We start from the raw sequence: 12,136 nt of genomic DNA, 5'->3' as shown, positions 1-12,136 counted from the left end.
AATCTCGCCCCACGTACACACGAAACTTGTAAGTGTACCCTGAGGTACTCTGACAAAGTTTGTATAGCTTCACGCCATACCTCGCCTGCTTTGAGGGAACATACTGGCGGAAAATTAGTCTCCCCTTGAACGCAATGAGAAACTCATCAACCTCGACATCCCTTCCAGGTACATAGGCCTGTACAAATTTGTCCCCAAAGTGATCGATGACCGGCTGTATCTTATACAGACGGTCATGGGCAGGATCACCTCGGGGGGGACATGCTGCATTATCTGAATAATGCAGACATTTCCGGATGGCCTCAAACCGGGAGCGTGTCATGGCTGTACTGTAAAGTGGGGTCTGGCATTAGGTTTCTTGACATTAGGTTTCTTGACTAGGCCCATATGCAGCACGAGGTCCCAAAATGTCTTCATCTCGGCTGCACTGACTGGCATCCAGCCACCGGGCCTAGCCAAAAAGCAACGAACTGTTGGGCGTACAAGTTCCTCTGCTCCACCATTAGATTTACCAGTTGGTCACTGAAAAAATAACAGAAAAAAGTCATATTCAGTGAAGCCCACTGTGGAAATCTGGATTCCTGGTTGTCCTACAAAATCAGGAATCACGGGCTCATATCGCTCTGGGGTACACCAGACAAGTTCACCGGCAGGGTGCTCCGGTGGATTTAACTGGTGGGCCGGAAAACTAGTACAAGCCCCAGAGTTGCTTGTACTAGGGTGGGCCACAGGGTCCCTAACATGGCGGTCCCCTTGCTCCGCCTTGGGGGCTCATCATCATAGCTAGATGATGAGGAGGACGTGGATGAGAACAGGAAAGTGGGGTCATCTTCGTCCTCACTGGGACTCTCGGACTCGGAGGCAAGCTGGGCGTATGCCTCCTCGGCCGAGAACATTCAGCGGGCCGTAGGGGAGTGTGTGTTTGCATGTGTATGTGCGTGTAAATCTTTATTTGGTGTGCGTGTGTGTGGGTGCACGGGTGTTCGCGAACTCACCCTAAAACTAACAGAAAAAATAAAAAGACTAAAAAAATAAATCTAAACCGCTGATCAACCGTACGAAGTTGATCAGCGGTGGGGTGTGCGTGCGCTAACAGGGCCGGATGCTAAGATTGCCGGCCACAGTCAGCGTACGCACAACAAAAATAAAAATAAAATCCTGCGTCCCAAAAAAGTTGGGGGGGCAGGGGGGGGCAAGCGGCAGCACCCCTGGGGGGTCTAGGGTCACACAGCTGTGCTGTGGACCCCAGACACGCAAAAAAAGTTTTTTTCACACTAACTTTCCCTTTATTATCCCTATTATGATTTGAGCAGGCACCGGGTTCCGATCACCGCCGCCGGTGATCGGAACCATACATGATGGGGTCTGGATCTCACAGGCTCTCCTCCGGAAGGCAGCCCCGATGCCTAAGGAAGGCATCTCGCTGTCTTCCCTGCTATCAGGTCCCCGTAACAGCAGTGTGGGGACCCGATGGCAGCTCCGATCCCCGCTCGACATCGCACGTGCCACAGTCAGTGCTGACCACAGCACATCAAGGGTTAATGCGCTGGCATTGGTGATTTCACCGATGTTGGCGGATGCAGCAGAGGTCCGGCTATCAGTGACTGCCGGACCCCTGCCGCTGATAGGGCGGGCGCAGCTCCTGAACCCGCCCGATCACCATGAAGTACATGTACGTCACGGGTCTTTAAGTCCCGGACAGAAATTATGTACATGTACTTAATGGGTCCTTAAGGGGTTAAATACCTATTTTGGCCTCTTGCTTCCATAAAACACAGCTCTTAGTGGAGTGTGTGTCTGTTCAGCTCCTGTTAGGGGAATTTTTTTGGGGGAATTTCTCACACAAGCTGTGTGTGAGGCTGGCTGTAATTGGTCAAAACCCCTGGGCTGTGTAAGGGTAGCTAGGATTGGTCAAGACTCCTGCACAGCAACAACAGTTTAACTCTATGCTTTCTGTTGTTTCTGCTGTGCCATTGAGCTTACCTTACATTATATAATGAATCTTAAAGGCATATTATCTTTTCTGCTTCTGTAAACACAAAATATATAACAGTTATATGACATCTAAACATAAAGTTACTGTAAATAACTCTGCTTTTGTCTTTAACACACAAACATAGGAACTGTATTACGGTTATTGGCAGGTTAGGGCCCCATTCACACGTCCCCAATTTTGTTCCGCATTTTGCGTTACGGAATTGCGGACCCATTCATTTCTATGGGGCTGCCCGGATACGGAATTGCGGACCCGCACTTCCGGGTCTGCAATTCAGTTCCCGAAAAAAATAGAACATGTCCTATTCTTGTCCACAATTGCGGACAAGAATGGGCATATTCTATTAGTGCCAGCAATGTGCCGGCACATTGCCACTGTCCGTGTTTTGCGGATCCATGGATCCGCAAAACACACACAGATGTGTGAATGGACCCTTAGCTGTATAAACATATAAGCTATATTAGCAACCTAGGACAGGTCTTAGCTGGCCAGCTACAGTTCACACCAGTGATCAGATGCAGCTTTCCCAGCCCAACCTCCAGCAGCCTCCAGGCTGCTCCCACACCAGTGTCTCTTGGGGGATAGTGGTCTAGAAGTCTTCCCAATGCTGACCATGCGACCCTCTTCCTTAGGTGTCGCTGGACCCCCCCAAACCTTAGGCTAAACCAGCCTTACGGTCTCTGAGCCCTCCCGGCTCAGACCACACAGAACCACTCCAGGCTTCTGTGTGCAAGACACCGCCCCCTCTCACTCCGAGGATTCTTTTATCCCCGGGTGATTACTGCACCTGGTCTTGCTTCAAGCCTGGTAATTGTGGGGAAGACACAGAAAATCTTACTAGTCTTCTAGTATTTTCTCCAAAGGCTCACCCAGGATATTGTTCTCCTTTATCGCAGGATTCGGGAGAGCCAGCCCATCCTAGTGTAAGCAGTGTACCGGGGTGGGCTCCCCAGGATACAGCGAGGAAAGCGACACTGACACCTGCTTAATATGCAAGAACAGAAACTTACTTTGGCAAAAGTGATAACACAAGTATAATCGCAACAATACAAACATGCACAGAAATTGCTATACCCGGACCCACAGTCACTGTCCCTGCCCACTGGACAGGCCTAGCCGATGGTGGACACAGCAGAGCCTGCAAAGTCAATACTGCGCCGCAGAACAGTTCTGTACAACCTGGCAATCACACAACCCTAACTATCTATCTAGTTTCAGGCCTAGGCTTAGTCTCTGTTGCTTCAGGCGCCACTGGTATATAGCAAGGAGTAAACGGGTGTACTGACCTGCGTCCGTTCTGGGCCCTAGGATGCCGCTTACCCGGGATGGCCACCAAGCTCTCAGCAACCATGCGGCCTTGCTTGATGATAAGGCTTTCTGACCACACACTGGAACTGGTCTTCCTGGGACAACCTCTTTCAAAGGGCTGGATCCAGTAAGGGGACAACAGTTACTCTCCTTACTTTGAGTGTCCATTCACTGCCGGACATAAACAAGCCAGGATGGAATCGGATTCAGTCCCTCCCAGCACAATCCTTCCACCATGTCAGATTAGTTCAGACTTCCTGGTTTTCAGAAGCAGCTTGCATGAGTCACCCTCTGCTTTGCATATGCAGATCCCAGAGTGTGCTGACTGTAGCTGCAAAACAGTGGCCTCTAGTGCCCGGAATGTCAAATGACAGCTCCAATACAATCTAGGCATAAACATTATACAGGCAGAGCTTTTCCACAATCTCACATGCCACCCCACTCGAAGTTGTCATCCTCGGCAACTCTCCCCATACAAACTCATCCTGGGCATAGCGCAGTGGAAGCACATCAGCATTGGGCCTCGCTGACCTTCTCAGATTGAGGGTTTAAGAAGTACTGGGGACATCAGGCATATTTTACAAGAGAAGGTGGCACCCCCTCCACGCACACCGGCTCATCAAAATTGCAACGTCTCAACATATTACGGTGTAAGTTCCATGAGGGTCCCCCTGTCCCTACTGGCTCTACTTCATAAACCGGAATAGCGGGGTCTACCCTTCTCTTCACTGCATATGGAACTGCCTCCCACCGTCCATCCAACTTCCCAGACAGCCGTTTGGCTTTGACCATCACCCGATCACCCGGGACATACCCATCTTTCTGCACTGGTCTTGGGTTAGGGTGTACCAGCTATCCCAGGCGCTCCCCCACAACCTTGTGGACTGCTCTCAGCCGGCGGTGGTGCTCCTGCACCCATGCTGTGGTACTTCTCAGTGGGGGCTCCATCGGGTTGGGAATGTAGAGCTCTTCATTCTCCCGTCCGGCTCGTCCAAACATGAGCATATGTGGAGAGTATCCGGTGGTACTGTGTACTCTGTTGTTATAGGCCCACATCAATTCAGGTAGGTATGCGGGCCACTGGGCTTTTTGACTGTCTTCCAGAGTCTGCAGCATCTGAAGAAAACCCTGTTTCCTTGTGGGTGATACAGAGTGGTGCGGGAGCATTCAATCCCATACAGTTGGTACAGATCATTTATTAGAGTACCCTGAAAGCATGCTCCCTGGTCAGAATGTATCCTCAGTGGACACCCGAACACCTGTATAAAGTGTTTACAGACAGCTTTGGAGGCCGATTCTGCGGTTTGGTCTCTGGTAGGCACAGCCACCGCATACTTGGTAAAGTGATCTGTCACGACTAGACAGTACGAGTGTCCCGAGGTAGAGTATCCAATCTGTACATAATCAATCATCAGAAGTTCTAGGGGCGCTGAGGTGCAGATGCTCTGCACAGGAGCCCGCTGTTCTGTACTCTTACTCAACCCACAGGATCGACACTTAAGACATGCCGCGGCCACCATGTCGGCCAGATCTGGACAGTATACCAGTAGAGATGTCCCAAACTATTCGCCGGCGAACAGTTCATGGCGAACATCGCTTGCTTGCGTTCGCGGTGTAGGGCGAACATATGCGATGTTCGGTCCGCCCGCTATTTGTTATCATTGAGCAAACTTTGACCCTGTACATCACAGTCAGCAGACACATTCCAGCCAATCAGCAGCATACACTCCCTCCCAGACCCTCCCACCTCCTAGCAAAGAGCAAGGACAGCATCCATCTTAGATTCATTCGGAAGCTGCAGTCTTAGTGAGAGGAGGGACAGTGCAGCTGCTGCTGATTTAATAGGGAAATCGATAGCTAGGCCAGTGTATTCAGTGTCCACTCCAGTCCTGAAAGACTAATCTGATCTGCTGTAAGGACAGCGTCCTGACAGCACCCCAAAAAGCCCTTTTTAGGGCTAGTACATCACTCTGTAATCTAATTGCAGTAGCCTGCCAGCGTGTGTGTCAGGCCCACATACGGTGCCCACTTGCCCAGTGCCACCACTTAGATCTGGTGTCACAGTAGCTTGCATTATAAAAAAAAAAAAACTTTTTTGACTAATATAATTGCAGTTAGTTGCCTGCAAGCGTGTGTGTCAGGCCTACAGCGTCAGCGTGGTCAGTGTGTGCGGTGCCAACTACTGCCAGTGCACAGTGCCACCAGTGCCACTCATATCTGGTATCACAGTAGATTACATAAAAAAATAAAACTTTTTTACTGTAATATAATTGCAGTTAGTTGCCTGCAAGCGTGTGTGTCAGGCCTACAGCGTCAGCGTGTACGGTGCCAACTACTGCCAGTGCACAGTGCCACCAGTGCCACTCATATCTGGTGTCACAGTAGATTTCATAAAAAAAATAAAACTTTTTTGACTGTAATATAATTGCAGTTAGTTGCCTGCAAGCGTGAGTGTCAGGCCTACAGTGTCAGCGTGTACTGTGGCAACTACTGCCAGTGCACAGTGCCACTCATATCTGGTGTCATAGTAGATTACATTAAAAAAACAAAACAATTTTGACTGTAATATATTTGCAGTTAGTTGCCTGCAAGCGTGTGTGTCAGGCCTACAGCGTCAGCGTGTACGGTGCCAACTACTGCCAGTGCACAGTGCCACCAGTGCCACTCATATCTGGTGTCACAGTAGATTTCATAAAAAAATAAAACTTTTTTGACTGTAATATAATTGCAGTTAGTTGCCTGCAAGCGTGAGTGTCAGGCCTACAGTGTCAGCGTGTACTGTGCCAACTATTGCCAGTGCACAGTGCCACTTATATCTGGTGTCACAGCAGATTACATTTAAAAAAACAACAACAATTTTGACTGTAATATAATTGCAGTTAGTTGCCTGCAAGCGTGTGTGCCAACTACTGCCAGTGCAGAGTGACATCACTCATATCTGGTGTCACAGCAGATTACATAAAAAATAAAAAGCAATTTTGACTGTAATATAATTGCAGTTAGTTGCCTGCAAGTGTGTGTTTCAGGCCTACAGCATCAGCGTGTACTGTGCCAACTACTGCCAGTGCACAGTGCCACCACTCATATCTGGTGTCACAGTAGATAAAAAAACATTTTTAAAACAGCAATTTTGACTGTAATATAATTGCAGTTAGTTGCCTGCAAGCATGTGTTTCAGGCCTACAGTGTCAGCGTGTACTGTGCCAACTACTGCCAGTGCACAGTGCCATCACTCATATCTGGTGTCACAGTAGATTACATTTAAAAAAACAACAACAATTTTGACTGCAATATAATTGCAGTTAGTTGCCTACAAGTGTGTGGGCCAACTACTGCCAGTGCAAAGTGACATCACTCATATCTGGTGTCCCAGCAGATTACATAAAAAAATAAAATGCCATTTTGATTGTGATATAATTGCAGTTAGTTGCCTGCAAGTGTGTGTTTCAGGCCTACAGCATCAGCGTGTACTGTGCCAACTACTGCCAGTGCACAGTGCCAACACTCTTATCTGGTGTCACAATGTCATGGAACCATGAACCAGACGTACAACAAGAGATAAGTGGAAAATAAGAAGGTTTTATTGAAGAGCAAGCCGTAAGCAAAGTCCAAACGGATGGCTAAACCGAAGCAGGGTCTTGCGGAGACAGAGGTCAGGAACCAGAAGGGTAGTCAGACGAAGCCAGGAACAGGAACCAACGGGGTAGTCAGACGAAGCCGGAATCAGGAACCAACGGGGTAGTCAGACGAAGCCGGAATCAGGAACCAACGGGGTAGTCAGACGAGGCCAGGATCAGGAACCAGAAGCAGCAGCAGTCTTGGAAGCATGTGAACACAGGAGGACCAAGCAAGGAACTGAAGCCACAGACCTCCTATATATATGAGCTGGGCATCCAGCTCCTCCCAGTGGGAAGGAGGAGCCGCAGGGTGGGAGGCTACAAGAAAACCCAGAAACCAAGATGGCCGCCAGCACATGTCAAACGAAGGGAACAGCAAGGAGGTAAGACCATGACAGTACCTCCCCCTCAAGGGCCCCTCCTCCGCGGAGTAAGGAACGGTTTCTGAGGGAAGCGTGCGTGGAAGGCTCGGAGCAAGACAGGAGCATGGACATCTGCGGAGGGAACCCAGGAACGCTCCTCTGGACCATAACCACGCCAATGGACCAAAAACTGCACCCGGCCGCGGACCAGGCGTGAGTCCAGGATATTGCTCACCTCATACTCCTCACGATTGCCCACTTGGACCGGACGAGGCCGAGGAATCGAGGAAGTGAAACGATTACACACCAGTGGCTTCAACAGGGAGACATGAAACACGTTGGAGATCCGCATGCCAGGAGGAAGCGCAAGGGCATAGGCTACCGGGTTTACCCTGCGAAGCACTCGGAAGGGACCAACAAAGCGAGGCGCCAGCTTGGGAGTGGGCACTCGAAGGTTGAGGTTGCGGGTGGACAACCATACGCGGTCTCCGACCTGGTAGGAAGGAGCGGGCGCTCGTCTGCGATCAGCCTGGAGTTTCTGGCGCTGCGCAGAGACCTCAAGGGACCTCTGGATCTGTACCCAAGAAGCACGTAGGACGGAAAGGTGATCCTCCACAGCCGGAATATCCTGGGGAGAGAATACCTCCGGTAACACGGCAGGTTGGAACCCATAATTGGCCATGAAGGGAGACGTCCCAGAGGAAGAGTTCACCGCCGTGTTCCTGGCAAACTCAGCCCAAGGCAGGAGGTCAACCCAATTGTCTTGGTGATCGGAGACATAGCAACGAAGGAATTGCTCCAAGGCCTGATTGGATCGTTCTGCGGCCCCATTGGACTGAGGGTGGTAGGCCGAGGAGAAAGAGAGATGAATCCCCAACTGGGAGCAAAAGGCGCGCCAGAACCTGGACACAAACTGACTCCCCCGATCCGACACAATCTCCTTGGGCAAACCGTGCAACCGGAAGACCTCCCTGGCAAAAATCGAGGCCAACTCTTGTGCAGAGGGTAACTTCTTGAGAGGAACACAGTGGCACATTTTGGAAAACCGATCCACAATCATGAGAATGACCGTATGGCCTCGGGATGCAGGGAGGTCCACAATGAAATCCATCCCCAGGTGTGACCATGGACGCTCCCCGGTGGCTATGGGTTGCAAAAGACCCAACGGAAGGTGCCGAGGGGACTTACTCTGGGCACAAACGGAGCATGCCGCTACATATGCGGCGATGTCGGAACGTAGAGAAGGCCACCAGAACAGACGTGAAACCGCCCAGGACAGCTGATTCTTTCCAGGGTGCCCCGCGGCCTTGGAGTTATGGTAGGTTCGCAACAACCGAGTGCGCAACTCCTCAGGCACAAAACATCTGCCGTTGGGTCTCCCAGAGGGAGCACCAGATTGAGCCGCCAAAATCTGCTCACCCAGAGGAGAAGTCAGGCTGGTGCGAATAGCGGCCAGGATCTGATTCGGGGGTATGACCGTAGTCGGAATCGACTCCTCCCCGGACAGCTCGGAGTACTGCCGTGATAAGGCATCCGCTCTGATGTTCTTGGAGCCGGGTAGGTAGGAGACCACGTAATTAAAACGTGACAAGAACAGAGCCCATCTGGCCTGACGTGGTGTCAATCTCTTGGCCTCAGAGAGGTAGGTCAGATTCTTGTGGTCCGTCAGGATGAGAACCGGAACCACCGAGCCCTCGAGCAAGTGCCTCCATTCTTTAAGGGCCTGCACGATGGCCAATAACTCCCTGTCACCAATCTGATAGTTGCACTCCGCGGAAGACAGTTTCCGGGAGTAAAACCCACAAGGAAGCAGAGGACCCTCTGGTGTTCTACGCTGAGACAGGAGGGCGCCTACTCCCGTCTCAGACGCGTCCACCTCGAGGACAAAAGGCAACCCAGGGTTGGGATGCGACAGAATCGGAGCCGACACAAAGGCGGACTTTAGAGCCTCAAAAGCTCGGATGGCCTCGAGCGGCCAGACCTGAGGATTACTGCCCTTCCTGGTCAGATCCGTGAGAGGCTTGGCTAGCATGGAAAAGTCCCTGATGAACTTCCGATAATAATTGGCGAAGCCCAAAAAGCGCTGCAGGGCACGAAGCCCACTGGGCTGGGGCCACTGTAAGACAGCCGAAACCTTCTCAGGATCCATGGAGAACCCCTCAGCGGAAATGATGTAACCTAAGAAGGTTACCTGGGATCGGTGAAATTCGCATTTCTCAAGCTTACCGAACAGCTTGTTCTCTCGTAAGCGTTGCAACACTCGTCTGACATCCAGAATGTGGGCCTCCATGGATGCAGAATATACCAAGATGTCATCCAAATAGACCACCACACACTGCTGCAACAGGTCACGGAAAACATCGTTGATGAATTCCTGGAAGACTGCGGGCGCATTGCACAACCCAAAGGGCATAACCAAGGATTCATAATGACCGGTCCTGGTGTTAAACGCGGTCTTCCACTCATCGCCCGCCTTGATCCTTACCAGGTTATATGCCGCCCTCAGGTCGAGTTTGGTAAAGACCGTGGCCCCTTTGAGGCGATCGAACAGCTCGGAAATCAAGGGTATCGGGTAAGCGTTCTTGATCGTGATGCGATTGAGACCCCTGTAATCGATGCAAGGCCTCAACTCGCCGCCCTTCTTTTTCACAAAGAAAAATCCAGCCCCTGCCGGGGACGAGGATTTGCGAATGTGTCCGCGTGAAAGCGCCTCCCTCACGTACTCCTCCATGGCCTCATTCTCCGCTACCGACAGTGGATAGACTTTGCCACGAGGAGGAACGGCACCGGATTGTAACTCTATGGCACAATCGTATGGGCGGTGCGGAGGTAGGGCAACCGCGCGCACCTTATCGAATACATCCCGGTACTCTTCGTATTCAGGAGGCAACAGAGAGTCCGAGGAAGTACACAGCAACTTGACAGGCCCATGGATGCAACTAGCCCCACACTGCGGTGACCACGAGAGGATCTCGACCGATCTCCAATCGAAAGTCGGATTATGCTTCTGGAGCCAGGGGTACCCCAAGACCACCGAGTAGTGTGGAGACGAAATAACCTGGAGACAGACCGACTCTCTGTGAACGGCACCAATGGCTATCCCCACTGGAAGGGTCTCATGAGTCACGTGTGGCGGCAGAAGGGGTCTGCCGTCTATCGCCTCAAGAGCCAGTGGGGAACCTCGAGGCTGCAGAGGAATGGAATTGGCGGCAACGAACACTCTATCAATGAACAAACCACCAGCACCAGAGTCCACCAACGCCTGGGTCGTCACCGAGCCCCCGACCCAGGAGAGGACAACCGTGATCAGTGGTTTGTCAACACGGGAAACCGGGGACGAGGAGACTCCACCCAAGATCTGCCCCCGACAGGACCTCAGGTGCGAGCGTTCTCCCGGACGGTTCGGACATGCCAACCGAAAATGCCCACCGAGACCACAGTACATGCATCGGCCCTCGCGTCTCCGGAGTACCCTCTCCCCCTCAGACAGGCGAGCAAACCCCCGCTGCATGGGTTCACCCCCAGACAAGTCATCCCCAGGAGGCGTGGGAGGAGAGGGAGGCACGGGTGGGACAGCAAACGTAGGCGCCAATCTGTTAGGAGACCTCCGCAGGCTCTCCTTAAAGGAAGGTCTCTCCCTGAGTCTGGTGTCAATCAAAATCAGGAAAGAAATAAGAGACTCGAGCTCCACTGGTAGGTCCTTAGCTGCAACCTCATCCTTCAAGGCATCCGAGAGACCATGAGAGAAAGCAGCGACCAGAGCCTCATTATTCCAGCCCACCTCTGCTGCCAGGGTACGAAACTCAATGGCGTATTCAGCTACGGATCGTGAACCCTGTCTGATGGACATAAGGAGCTTCGCAGCAGAGGCAGCACGAGCCGGCACATCGAATACCTTCCGAAGAGAAGCAACAAAACCGGAAAACTCGGCAACCACCGGATTGTTGTTCTCCCATAAAGGGCTGGCCCAGGCCAAGGCCTTGTCCGAGAGCAGCGAGATCAAGAAGCCCACCCTTGATCTCTCAGTAGGAAAGGCATGTGGCAGCAACTCGAAGTAAATGCCCACCTGGTTAAGGAAACCTCGGCACTGAGTTGGCTCTCCCCCAAAGCGCTGTGGAAGGGGGGCAGAACCGGTCATACCCTGAAACACCACAGGCGCAGCAACAGGTGTCAGGGTAGACTCTGGCGCAACAACCGGAGCGGCAGTAGGAGCGGGCCCAGGAGCGACAACCGACCCATCGGCAACGGAAGCTAAATGAGCCGTGCGTTCAAGCAGGGTTTGCAACGCCACAGCGAACCGACCCAACAGGTGATCCTGCTGATCAAGTCTGGCAACCAGCGTAGGTAGCGAGGGTGGCCCTGTACCGTCAGAATTCATGGCTTGGTCCTAATGTCATGGAACCATGAACCAGACGTACAACAAGAGATAAGTGGAAAATAAGAAGGTTTTATTGAAGAGCAAGCCGTAAGCAAAGTCCAAACGGATGGCTAAACCGAAGCAGGGTCTTGCGGAGACAGAGGTCAGGAACCAGAAGGGTAGTCAGACGAAGCCAGGAACAGGAACCAACGGGGTAGTCAGACGAAGCCGGAATCAGGAACCAACGGGGTAGTCAGACGAAGCCGGAATCAGGAACCAACGGGGTAGTCAGACGAGGCCAGGATCAGGAACCAGAAGCAGCAGCAGTCTTGGAAGCATGTGAACACAGGAGGACCAAGCAAGGAACTGAAGCCACAGACCTCCTATATATATGAGCTGGGCATCCAGCTCCTCCCAGTGGGAAGGAGGAGCCGCAGGGTGGGAGGCTACAAGAAAACCCAGAAACCAAGATGGCCGCCAGCACATGTCAAACGAA

Source organism: Bufo gargarizans, chromosome 10 (genome assembly GCF_014858855.1).
Source record: "Bufo gargarizans isolate SCDJY-AF-19 chromosome 10, ASM1485885v1, whole genome shotgun sequence".
NCBI lineage: Eukaryota > Metazoa > Chordata > Amphibia > Anura > Bufonidae > Bufo > Bufo gargarizans.
The sequence above is the reverse complement of the archived record's forward strand: the minus strand, read 5'-3'. Positions refer to the sequence as shown.